Consider the following 12,647-nt stretch of genomic DNA (forward strand, 5'->3'; position numbering starts at 1 on the left):
TTATTTACAAAGAGAAAGATTGAGAGAGAGAGAATGGGCATGCCAAGTCTTCTGACCACTGCAAATGAACTCCAGATGCAACCACAACCTTGTGCATCTGGCTTTATGTGGATCCTGGAAAACTGAACCCAGGTTGTTAAGCTGTGAAGGCAAGCACACTAACTGCTGAGTCATCTCTCTAGCCCCTCTCTACTTTTTATTTATTTATTTTTGTATTGACAGCTTCCATAATTATAGACAATAAACCATGACAATTCCTTCCCCTTCTCCACTTTCTCCCTCACAAATCTACCCTCCATCATATCCACTCCCCTTCTCAAGTAGTCTCTCCTTAATTTTGATGTCATCATCTTTTCCTCCTATTATGAGGGTCTTGTGTAGATCATGCCAGGTACAGCGAGGTCCTGGTTATCCAGGCTATTTTGTGTCTGTAACATTCGATTCTTGAGAGTCCTGCCCTTCCTTTGGCCAAGTGTATTTTTTTTTATTTTTACTTTTTGTTTACTTGCAAGGAGTTCCAACTCTGTTCCTCCAGCTAGAAAGCAGAAAACTTCATCCAGTGCTGGCAGCTCTCCTTGGCAGCCATCTCATAGTCCTGGCATCTCCACTGGGTCTCCACTGCAACCCACGGTTCATCCTCATGGCTCCATTGGGTCTCCATGAAGGTAATCCAACAAGCCTGCTTCACACTGCCCATTGCCATTTCCAAAATACAAAACTGTGTTGAAAATTCAATGACCCTCTCTTTCCTACATTTGTTATACTCTACATAATACCAGGTAAGCTGCCAACTTGTTAATCTGGGGGGGGGGGCGGTGGAATAAAGCAGACTTTGAAGAACAGAACACTCCTTCACATTCAGGTCCTTTCCAAAGAGTCTGTGTTCTTTCTGTTGTCTCAATGCAGGTCAGCTGCCCCAATCTCAATGGTTTTAATCTCTCAAACAATTGCAACTGAATGGGCAGAAGTTTCAGCCCAAAGATTTCATATCTGTGTCATATCCCTCTGCTCACACCAGTCCGTTTGTATGTACTGCAACCCTGTCCAAGTTCTTAGGACATTGTCATACCAGCAAGCCTCTCACACAAACTGCTTTTAGCCCAGTTCAGGCAAAGCTATTTCTCACCCTCACAAGCTAAACCTCACAGTCCATAGTTCTTACTCTATTCAGGTCTTTCATTTCTGACCAGGATAATCCATCAAGCTGTACTTATATCCCTGCAAGGCATCTCTTAGGCCCAGGTTTCAAATCCTTCCACATTCCTCCTGAAAAATCAGTTCCAAAGTGCCAAACGCCACAAAGTCAGGTTTCTATCAGTAAAGATCCCACTTCTCTGTACCAACTTTACTATTGCAGTCAGGTGCACATTGCTGGCAGAAAACACCCAACCAAGAGCAGTTTATGGGTAAAAAAAAGGTTTATTTTGGCTTGCAAAATCAAGGGGAATCTCCATGATGGCAGGGGAAAATGATGGAATGAGCAGAGGGCAGACACCACCTCCTGGCCAATGTCAGGTGGACAACAGCAACAGGAGAGTGTGCCTGAGCTGATTCTCTTGCCACCGCTCCCTGAGTGTTGGGATCATGGGCGTGAACCACCACACCCAGTGTGGGCTGTGACTGGGAATCAACCCCAGGCTTCGTGCATGTGATATAAGCACTCTCCCACGAGCACGACTTCCCGAGGGACTTTATCCTTCTAGAACGGGGGGTGGGGGGTGGGGGGGCTATCTCTGGGAATTAGGCCGACTTCCCGATTTTGTCTTATACATAATAATGAAAGTTCTGTGTGGATTCTAAAACCCAAGAGATTTGCAAGGGTTTCTATCTTTCTTTCCATTTGATAAAAATCGATCAGCCGCTTGGCAGTGGCCTCTGGGCACGGCGAGGACTTCTGTGGGAGCACAAGGCTGCTGAGCTTGCGACTCCAGATGAAACCCTACTGAAGCGGGGTGAAGGAGAGCATTCTGCAACCTCATGCAAGTTCTCCGACAAATCCCAAATGACCCAGCATAGTCCCTGTCAAAGGACAAATTCTAAAGGGCCCAATGTAGATAACTGAAGATTAGTCAACCGCTCAGTTAATTTCCTGTGTTCATTTCCATGATAATTCATATGGAGAAAAGTCTTCCCACATGCTTATGACGTGCTGCTGCTTTCCATGCCTGAGCTGTCTAGACAAGAAGCGGAGATTCCCGGGAGGTCCTGCAAGGTAGCCCAGTGGAATATTCCTGAGTCAGACATATTGAAGGAAAACTGCCGGTGATTCTAGACAGGTGTCATCGGAGGTAGCTCGAGTTTGTGGTATTATGTACTCTTTATGACCTTTTACTTTTTCTGTGACACTGCATTGGAAACCCATTAAAATAGACACAGTGGTGGTAATTTTTCAAAGTCAAGGTCTCAGGATAATTTAGGGGAGATCCATTCTCACTTTTATCTCAGACTCACATACAGTTATTAATGAATGAGATGTGATTATTGAAGTAAATTTGTGGTTTCAATGGAAGGCATTGTTACTGAGTTAACATATCCCATATCTGAGTCTTCTGGTTTCTTTGGGATACTTGACTCCAGGGTAGTGTGGTATGAGGAATTGGAGTGTAATGAGATCATATGGAGCCAGAGGTGGGAATTTACCAACCTAGACTCCATGCACATAGGCAGGAGGTCGCATGCTGGTGTGTTCATTTCTCCCTCCACAGCTTGTATTTGCAGTCAGGTAAGCCAGCCAATTTCCAGAAATTGTGAGGGAGTGAGGGGTTGGGTCAAAAGTAAACCCTTATCGGCTGCCTGCGTCCCCTGAAAACAATAACTTTAAACTCAGACTCTATTTGCCTTTTTCTTAGTTCAATCTTTATGTTTTTAAGATTGATCTTATTGTTCTTATGAATAAATGAGTGAAAGACTAAAAAAACAACAAGGGGGAAAAGATAAGGAATAAGATGGATCACAAACAAAGACAAAAAATAAGCAGAAGATATGAAAAGATTGAATTGAAAATTATTTGGCAAGTCTTAAGATTGCTGGGATTGTTTTATTAAAACTCAGGAATCACCAGAGTGAATAGCTTTAGGAAAATCAGTACCATCTATAATATAAAACATATAAAGGACAAAAAAATAGTGCTTGGCATTTTACTAGAAACCAGGTATTTTATTATGATCATTACATTATTATAATGAGATGAAATAGTAACACTTTAAGGAATTTTTTTTTAATTTTTATTAGCATTTTCCATGATTATAAGAAAAATCCCATGTTAATTCCCTCCCCTCCCCCCCCACTTACCCCTTAGGAATGTTTTTGTAAACTATGTTATTTATTTATTAGAGAGAGAATGGGCGTGCCAGGGCCTCTAGCTGCTGTTGCAAATGAACTCCAGACACATGCACCCCCTTGTGTATCTGGCTTACGTAGGTCCTGGGTAATCAAACCTGGGTCCTTTGGCAAATGTCTTAGCCACTGAGCCATCTCTCCAGCCCCCAAGTATGATTTTTAAGTATATTTTATTTACTTATTTATTTATGTACTTATTTATTTATTTGAGAGAGTGAGGCACAGAGAGAGAGAGCGAGAGAGAAAGAACAGGTGTTCCAAGGCCTTTAGCCACTGCAAATGAACTCTAAACACATGTGCTACCTTGTGCATCTGGCTTTATGTGGGTACTAGGGAATCAAACCTGGAATTTTTTCTTTGTTTTTTTTTTTTGTTTGTTTGTTTTTGGCTGTGTAGGTAAGTGTCTTAACCAGTAAGTGATCTCTGTACCCCAGGAATGATTTTTGAAGTCACATTTACATCTATCTGTGGTCAAAAACAGCTGCAATTCTAATTTATTTAAATGAGCAACCATAGTCTGAGCCATTGTTAGAACATATTACAGAGGTAAGGCCATCTCTGCCCTGATTACCCTAGATGGTGCCTAGGACCCACACTGGTACAGATTTGGGTCTTGGGTGCCAATAATAGGTTTGTGGTTAGCATGTGTGGAGTAGGTCTTGGTTTGCTTTTCAATATAAATGGCATGATTCATCAAATAACTCACAACCTTTTGCAATGGAAATAATTAGAAAGTAGGCAGAGATGTCTCATGTGTTGGGCGGATCCTACAGAAGAGCCACACCCTGAGTCCAGGGCTTGCTTGGTGCCAAGCCTGAACAGCTGCCACTCTGGTTCCAGATTCAGCTGGTTTGATTTTGGATGGTGTAAAAGGCGATGCCTCAAAAAGATCACAAAAGGCTGAAGAATCTATTTCAATTATAGGTGCACCATCTTTATAATTATACAGTTTTATGCTGCGCTCAGCATCAGCCAGAGGCAAGAGGAATCTATAGCCAGCCAGAGAGAAGTGGCCTTGGTCAAGTTCTCCCTGCAGAAGGGAAGAAGTAAGCCAATGCACCCTAGGGTGAGACTTACACAGAGCAGACAAATGCCTAGTCTGAAGCCCTGAACACAGGGGCAAGTGCAAAGGAAACCTGGTCTTCTCTTTGGGGAAACCCTGGGAGACCCCCTGAGCTCTGAAATTAATGTTCTTGCCCCAGCTTAGAGAAATTTCATGCCCCATTTACTTGCAACCTTTGTTGTGACTAGCAAGAGAAGTAGGTATAAGTGGTATTAAAGCCATTCTCTCTGCCAGTCAAGGAAGAGTTGAAACCTGGGAATATGACTTTCATATATAATTTAATAAAAAGGAAACATCATGTGTCTGGAGAATCAAGAAACACATTAATCATTTTCCTGGGTGATCTCCTGAACCTCTGGGCGCAACAACCATCCATTTGGAGGTCTTACATAAGCCAACGACTGTAATGTCAGAAGACCATCACAGAAGAACACAAGCTGTGGGAAAGATGTCCAAAATACATAACTCAGTGGCTTTTGTCCCCTCCTATGTAATAGAACTTAAAGCATTATACAAAATACCCAAGCCACGACTTTCTCTGCAGGAAACCTTGATTTTATTGCTCTGGGTTGTGCAAACATTTTTAAAATTTCTCAATTTTAGTGTATTTTTTTGGCGGCATTGTACAATGCAATCAACAAAAAATATTGAATGCTACACTGTCTAAAAGGTAGAATCTGGATAGACCAGTAAGAAAGGGGATGGCGGTTGTCCTATAGACGTGGCACCTCCTGCACTGGCGCCTTCCAACGAGGAGGCAAAACAAACCTTTTCTCTTTACATTGTAATTGCACCAGCTATTTTGTTATAGTGATAGAAAACCAATTTATAAAATCAGGGTATTCTCGTAGTGGAGGATATTTTTGTAAAAGTTGTCAGCCATTTTCTTATATATCCACTGGGTAGGGAAGAGAAGGAAGGGAAGGGGAAGGAGAAGGAGAAAGAGGCAAAAAACATAGCAAATCAACATCTGACAGATTAAATAGAATAGATCACTAGTGTAGTCAGACCGTTTTTATCCAATGTCACTATAATTTTACAAGTCAGTTATCCCTTATCAACAAAAGTAGTTAGAAGTGGATCTTTACTGTGATGGAAACCAAAATCAGTTAGTTATGACCTCATTTATGATTTTGCAGTTTAGACTATTAACATTTAAAGTGATTTGAGGGCTGAAGAGATGGCTTACTGGTTAAGGTACTTGTCAGAAAAGCCAAGAATCCAGGTTCAATTCTTCAGAACCCACATAAGCCAGATGTACATGGTGATACATGCATCTGGAGTTCATTTGCACTGGCTAGAAGCCCTGACAACCCATTTTCTCTCTCTCTCTCTCTCTCTCTCTCTCTCTTTCTCTCTCTCCCTCCCCCTCTCTCTCATCTATCTGCCTCTTTCTTTCTCTATTTCTCAAATAAAAATATATTTTAAAATGGTTTGAAATGTGTCTATTTTTCATATAATGATAAAGTCTCAATGGCCAAGCATCTATTATTTTTTAGTTAAAATAATTGAATAATTTTCCAAAGAAATGGCACAAGTGAAAGAATTTATAAACAACATCTGTCTAGTGCATGTTAGTTGTTGTGTGAAAATTTATCTTATTACTTACATTTTTTAATCTTGGGGAAAGAAAAAAAAATCTATGAATTCCTGTACTTAAAAAAGCCAGGGGAAATTTATTTTCTATGGTCTAAGTTATTTCTTCACTTGTAATCAGGACATACAGTGTTTCCCCATCCAACCAGAAAAACAAATCCAACCTGTTTGGCAATATTTTTCATAATTTAAACCCAGGAAACGATCGTATGACCATAAGACATAAAGATGGGGCCAAAGTCTAGCTCAGTAGTAAAATTCCTGGCTAGCATGCCCGAGGTGATTCCGTCCCCAGCACTGCCAGAGAGGAACTAAACGGAGCACCGTGCTGCATGCCTGTAATGCCAGCTACTTGGGAGACTGAAGAAGGAGTCTCACAATTGAGGCTAGCCTAGGCAATTGTGAGGTCCTGTCTTAAAAGTTTTTTTTTTTTTTTTCTAACCAAAGGTCCGGAATGGGAATGTAGCTCAGTGGTAGAGTGCTTGCTTAATTATGCATGATGACCTGGGTTCAGTCCCAGAATTTCAGAAGGAAAAGGAAGCCGAAAGAGAGTCTGGAAACCTGTAACCTTCTCTCTGAACATAACATACACATGTATGCTAACTCTCTCCATATGTGTATACACACACACACACACATACACACACACATAATCTTTTTATGTCATCAAGGATTATCTTAAACTTTTGATCCTTCTATCTCCATTTCCCTAGTGTTTGGAATTTATAAGCATGTGCCCCTACACGTGGAATATGAGGTACTAGGAATCAAACCCAGGACTTCAGAATTCTTTATCATAGCTTATTGCATTATCACTAACACTTGGTATAAATGAACTATTTTTTATTATAGCCAGTGATTCTGTTTGGCTTGTTCCCCTCCCTCATCTACCCAGTTTTTATTCTTTGTAAAGATTGAAGAGATTTGACACAGTCAGAGGTTTGGATATGAACTTTTCTAGTTAGCCAACTTTTTTTTTTTTTTTTTTTTGAGGGAGGGTCTCACTGTAGCCCAGGCTGACTGAGCAATCACTCTGTAGTCCCAGGCTGGCCTCTAGCTCATAACACTCCTTCCACCTCTGCCTCCCCAGTGCTGGGATTAAAAGTATGTGCCACCATGCTTGGCAATTACTTCTGTTTTTTTAGTGACCATCACACCTGACAGAGAAAAAAGACTTACTGTAGCTCGCAATTTCAGAGGGCTTCGGTTCCTGGTGGCAGGGAAGGTTTGCCAGAGTTCTGGGTGGCAGGAGCACATAGCAGAGGCTGCTTTGCCAAGTGGCGAAACCAGCAGAGAACCAGCCTAGACCCCAGGGCTGGGTCACCTTCAAGGGTCTAGCTCAGATGATCTGCTTCTGCCAGCCGGCCAGCACAGACTCTCAACGCAGCATCACCAGCTGGAGAACAAGGGTTCCAAACACACACCTGTGGGAGACACTTCAGATTCGAACCGTAACCGTTTTGAAGGATCTGGTTCCTACCTAAACCTTGCGACATGGTGGTACGAGTGAGTCGGGAAAGGCACACTAGGACTGTGAGAACAGCTCAGTGTGGGGCAAAATGAAACCCAGGAGCAGCAGGGCAGGCGGCAGAGTGGCTAGTGTGCTCAAAAAAGCATATGCGAGCTGAGGACATGGCTCAGTGGTTGCAGGTACTTGCTTGTAAAAGGACTATGTGCATTAAAAACATGCACTGGGCTGGGGTTGTTCTGAGGTGGTGTAATTGTGGGGGAGAGTTTATGGCAGGAATGAATGAGGTTCATCTGTATGGCCTCATTTTCAACACATTAGCTCAATACATTTTCTAGTCTTTCTATCACCTATATAGGGCCATGTGACCAAGAGGCTGGACGATGGACTATTAGTTCTGATCACGTAGAATTGCATGGAAGCTTTCATTCAGTCACTCTTCCTCAGAACCCTCTCCTGCTAGAAACGACGCATAGGGTCTCCAGGATGATGTTTCCATAGGATGGAGCAAGTCAGAGCTCCTGAATTATTGCTTGGAGAATAAGGATATTAGACTGGGCATAAGCAGGAAGTAACCTGGTATTGTGTCAGTTGTAAGTTTAGGATGATTTGTTAGAGTGGCTAGCGCTCATCGTAACTGATACGACATCTCCTCTGGGCTGCTCTTGTCTTTGACATTACTACGGAAAGAGAATAAAGAATGCAGGAACAGGAAACTGTTACTCGGGGATAAGGGACCAGTGGGTTGGCAAGAGGAAATGGGTGGCATTGGGCATGGAGGGCCTTGGGAGCTAGGGAACATTTCTGTAGAATTGCTGACCTAATTTTAGAACTGAGCAGGATGCCTTGATTGATATAAAAGTAGGCTGACATATTTTTGACAATTATAATTAAGAGACTATGCCCAGCATCGATTTTTATATGTGTAAAGGAGGTAAAGCGAATTAAATTTACTAGAAAAGATATCAGATATCAAATTCTAAAGTATATTTTTAAATGTGTGCATATTTAAGGACTTTTCTAAAATGATAAAAAGTGCACTACATATGATTCAAAGCACAGGAGGAGAACCAGGAGGATTGCTGAGGTGATGGGCACTGGATGGGAGACTGTTTGCGTGCAATTTCATACGGAGCATGTCAGGCCTGGTAGCCCAGAGAACGTGGAAACAGAGAACTCGTTTTTCCCTGGACCTTTTAGTACTGAAATATAGTGACTTCCAAGTTGGTTTCTATTCAACCAAAGAAAAAAATTAGTGATCCAATTTGAATGGTTATTTGAAATTGCAGGATAATTGAAGGAGAAAACTTTAAAGCTATCATTGCCTTTGAAATATAGCATATTTTCTTTTGTTCTTGAAACCTGGAATAACTTCCCAATGGATTCTCCCATGAATGATTTCTTTGTGTCCAACACATACATGTTGTTATTATTTTTCAATATGCTAACATGTGGCGCCCATGGATTAGGAACAAAGCACTCCTTTGCTACTCAAGGTCAGTGCCAGATATTTTCTTTGGCATGTGGCTTCTCTTCCCTTTTCCCTTTTTCATACTCAAAGTGGGGCTGTCTTTATGAAGTAACTCTAGGGCTGGAGAGATGGCTTAGCGGTTAAGCGCTTGCCTATGAGGCCTAAGGACCCCGGTTCGAGGCTCCATTCCCCAGGACCCACGTTAGCCAGATGCACAAGGGGGCACACGCATCTGGAGTTCCTTTGCAGAGGCTGGAGGCCCTGGCGCACCCATTCTCTCTCTCTCTGCCTCTTTCTCTCTCTCTGTTGCTCTCAAATAAATAAATAAATTAATTTTAAAAAAGAAGAAAGTATAGGTGTATGAGAACAAGGTGTAACACTCGCAGCGTGGGTGGACTGCACACTCATCAGAAGTGAGGTAGATGACGTGAGTGTCGCTGTAAGAAGCGGGGAGTCCACAAGCCTCAGAGTGAGAAACCCCGGCTGCAGCGAATAGCACGAGAGGCCAAATAAGCTGAACACAGATGTCTTAAATGCCACTGGCACTAAGATCTGGACTTAAATAATTTCCAACAAACCATATATTTCCTTCAAAGACTTGAAACTTGAAAAACACAAAATCTGAAAAAGACATTAAAAATTTTCTATTTCCACTATTAGTAACTTGTTACATACATTTTTGTGTGTATAAAGATGTGTATAAAATATGTTTACATTATAAATATATAAATGTATATGTTACATATTGACACATTCTGTATACTATGTAAAATATAAACATTTCCATTTATATTTTGTTATGCATGTGTTTTGCTAACTAAACTTTCAGTTGTATTATCAACATTCCCTCATTTTAATTATCAATATTTTAAGAACTTCTAAAATATTCTGTTTTAAGAGATTTTATGAGTTCTCTTCCTCTGTTTATTTCACTTTCCAAAAACTTATGCCACAGAAGAGCATAGGTATTATGTAATGTGCGCATCTTACCACTCTCGACTGATCTTGGAATCGCTATTTTGGCGTTGTGAGGGAGGAACATCAGCTATGACTGCCGAGCATCATCGAAGGAGGCCTGGCAGGCTGTGTGTGTACTTCACGTGCCGGCAGGGATAGCGATAGAAGCCAGATTATTTTAAGCACCTCACTTTGTAATGAATTTCACAGCTCTGCCCATCATGGATCTATGATTCTCGACGATCCTTGCAGGGTCAGGTTTCGCCTGAGGTGAAGCAGTGGTTTTGGTTTTCCCCACAATGAAACTGATAAACGATATGCAAGTTGAATTGTTTTCCTGTTTCTCAGGGAACCTTGGCACTCTCCGTATGGCCACATAAGTCACTTCAAAGTATGTGATGACACAGTAGCTCACTGCGCCTTGATGCAGGCGATGGATAGTGAGCCAACCCCCGTCTCTGGTTTATCTGCCTCTGTTAGATCCCGAACAGAAAGTCGTGATTGTTTATTCCACGAACCAAAAAACAATTTGGGCTCTTCGCATCAGGAACCAAGTTGATACGATGCTGTCAGTTGGCATTTACCCTTTCTTAGAGTCTAAGAATTCAGCAAGCATGCTCAGGAGAAGGTGTAGAGGTTAAGTATAAACCACTGTCGTTAATAAAGCTTGGCATCTTCTGAGAGCTTCTAACTGTGGTCAAGGTTTTGTTTATTCCAGTTGAAATCCTATAAAGAAAAGTGGTTTTCTAAGGAGAAAAAAAAACTGGTGAGATATTGTAAATGCTGCAAAATGAAGGAATTTTACAATTTTACTTGGATAACTTTGCATTCTAGAGATAGTATTTAAACAAATACAAAGGCCACTATGCTTCTCCAGTGAGCTTCCACCCGTTGGATGAGACAGGACCGTGCAACCACAAGGGCGGCATTCAGAAACCAAGAAAACCATGTTCCATAGCACTATGTAGCTTGTTTTTTTTAATTAAAAAAATTAGTCCCTTCATTTTATTTTATTATTATAATTAACAACTTCCATGATTGTAAACAATATCCCATGGTAATGCCCTCCCTCCCCCCACTTTTCCCTTTGAAACGCCACTCCCCACCATATCCCCTCCCCCTCTCAATCAGTCTCTCTTTTATTTTGATGTCATGATCTTTTCCTCCTATTATGAGGGTCTTATGTAGGTAATGTCAGGCACTGTGAGGTCATGGATATCCAGGCCATTTTGTCTGGAAGGAGCACGTTGTAAGGAGCCCTACCATTCCTTTGGCTCTTACATTCTTTCCGCCGCCTCTTCTGCAATGGACCCTGAGCCTTGGAAGGTGTGATAGAGATATTGCAGTGCTGAGCACTCCTCTGAAACTTCTTCTCAGCACCTCAATGCTTTCTGAGACATTCCAAGATCATTGCCATCTGAAAAGAGAATGTTCTCTAATGAAAAGGTGAGAGTAGCATTAATATATGGGTATGAACATTAAGAGAAGTGATTACTGGGCAGTTTGATAAGCATAGTATTTATATTTATCCAGACAGTAGCAGATGTTATACCCCTAGGGCTCATGACTACCCCTGTGGTTGGGGGCGAGGGAGTGCTCAGACAGCCTGGCAGGTGGTTACCTCCCAGAAGTCTCAAAGGCACAGCGTTTCCAACCTTGGCGGGTTGTAAACTCTCTTGGATCTGAAGAAGGGCCTGGGGTGGGCTACTGGGTTCCTGGAGACAGCTCGCAACGAGCTGTAACAGCACCTGACAAGGTGCTAATGCACCTAACACTACTATGTATGCATGCATATGTGCGTATATACATACATGACATGCTAAATTTAGCAAGGAAAAATGTTGGATGATGGCAAAGTGAGCATCCAAGAGAAATACATCAGTGGAAAATTATGTTTCTTGGTAAAATCACCTTTGACTGAACTAGACAGACATTGCTCTATGGTTGTACTACAGATATTCCAGTCTCTCGGTAACTCTTTTGTATTTCAATTTCATCAAATATTTTATTTTATTTACTTATTCTTGTTCATTTTTATTTATTTATTTGAGAGTGATAGACAGAGAGAAAGAGGCAGAGAGAGAGAGAGAGACTGGGCATACCAGGGCCTCCAGCCACTGCAAACAAACTCCAGACGCATGCACCCCCTTGTGTATCTGGCTAACGTGGGTCCTGGGGAATCGAGCCTCCAACCAGGGTCCTTAGGCTTCACAGGCAAGCGCTTTACAGCTAAGCCATCTCTCCAGTCCCAAATATTTTATTTTTGTGTTCTGGCTTTAAATAGTTATTTGACTAAAGCAGCCTAATATTTATTTCTGTGAGGCCCTCCCAACTCTTGCTTTCCTATTTGTTCTCTTTTCTTGTCCTATCCTCCCTTCTCCTTTCCTTCCTCTCCCGTTGTGTGGAGACAGGGCCTTGCCCCGTGGCCCAGGCTGGCTCTGGACTCAAGGCAATCCTCCACACTCAGCCTTCGGAGTGTGCTCATTGTGTGTGGCCCACCATGCCTGATCCTCAACTCCAGCTTGCTTTTTATTTTTTGACATTATATGTGTGCATGTCATTTACTTCTTTTTGAGTGAGGGTCACTCCTTAGCCTAGACCTGACCAGTTATGCTAACTGGCTGGTCAGCAACCTCCAAAGGTCTTCCAGTCTCTGGAGGGAGGCTTCACAGCACTGGGATTATGGGCAACTGGCATTTATATGGGCACTGGGGGTCAAACTCAGGGCCTCATGCTTGCCAGGCGAACACTCT

The sequence above is a fragment of the Jaculus jaculus genome, chromosome 14 (assembly GCF_020740685.1).
Source record: "Jaculus jaculus isolate mJacJac1 chromosome 14, mJacJac1.mat.Y.cur, whole genome shotgun sequence".
NCBI classification, from domain to species: Eukaryota; Metazoa; Chordata; class Mammalia; order Rodentia; family Dipodidae; genus Jaculus; species Jaculus jaculus.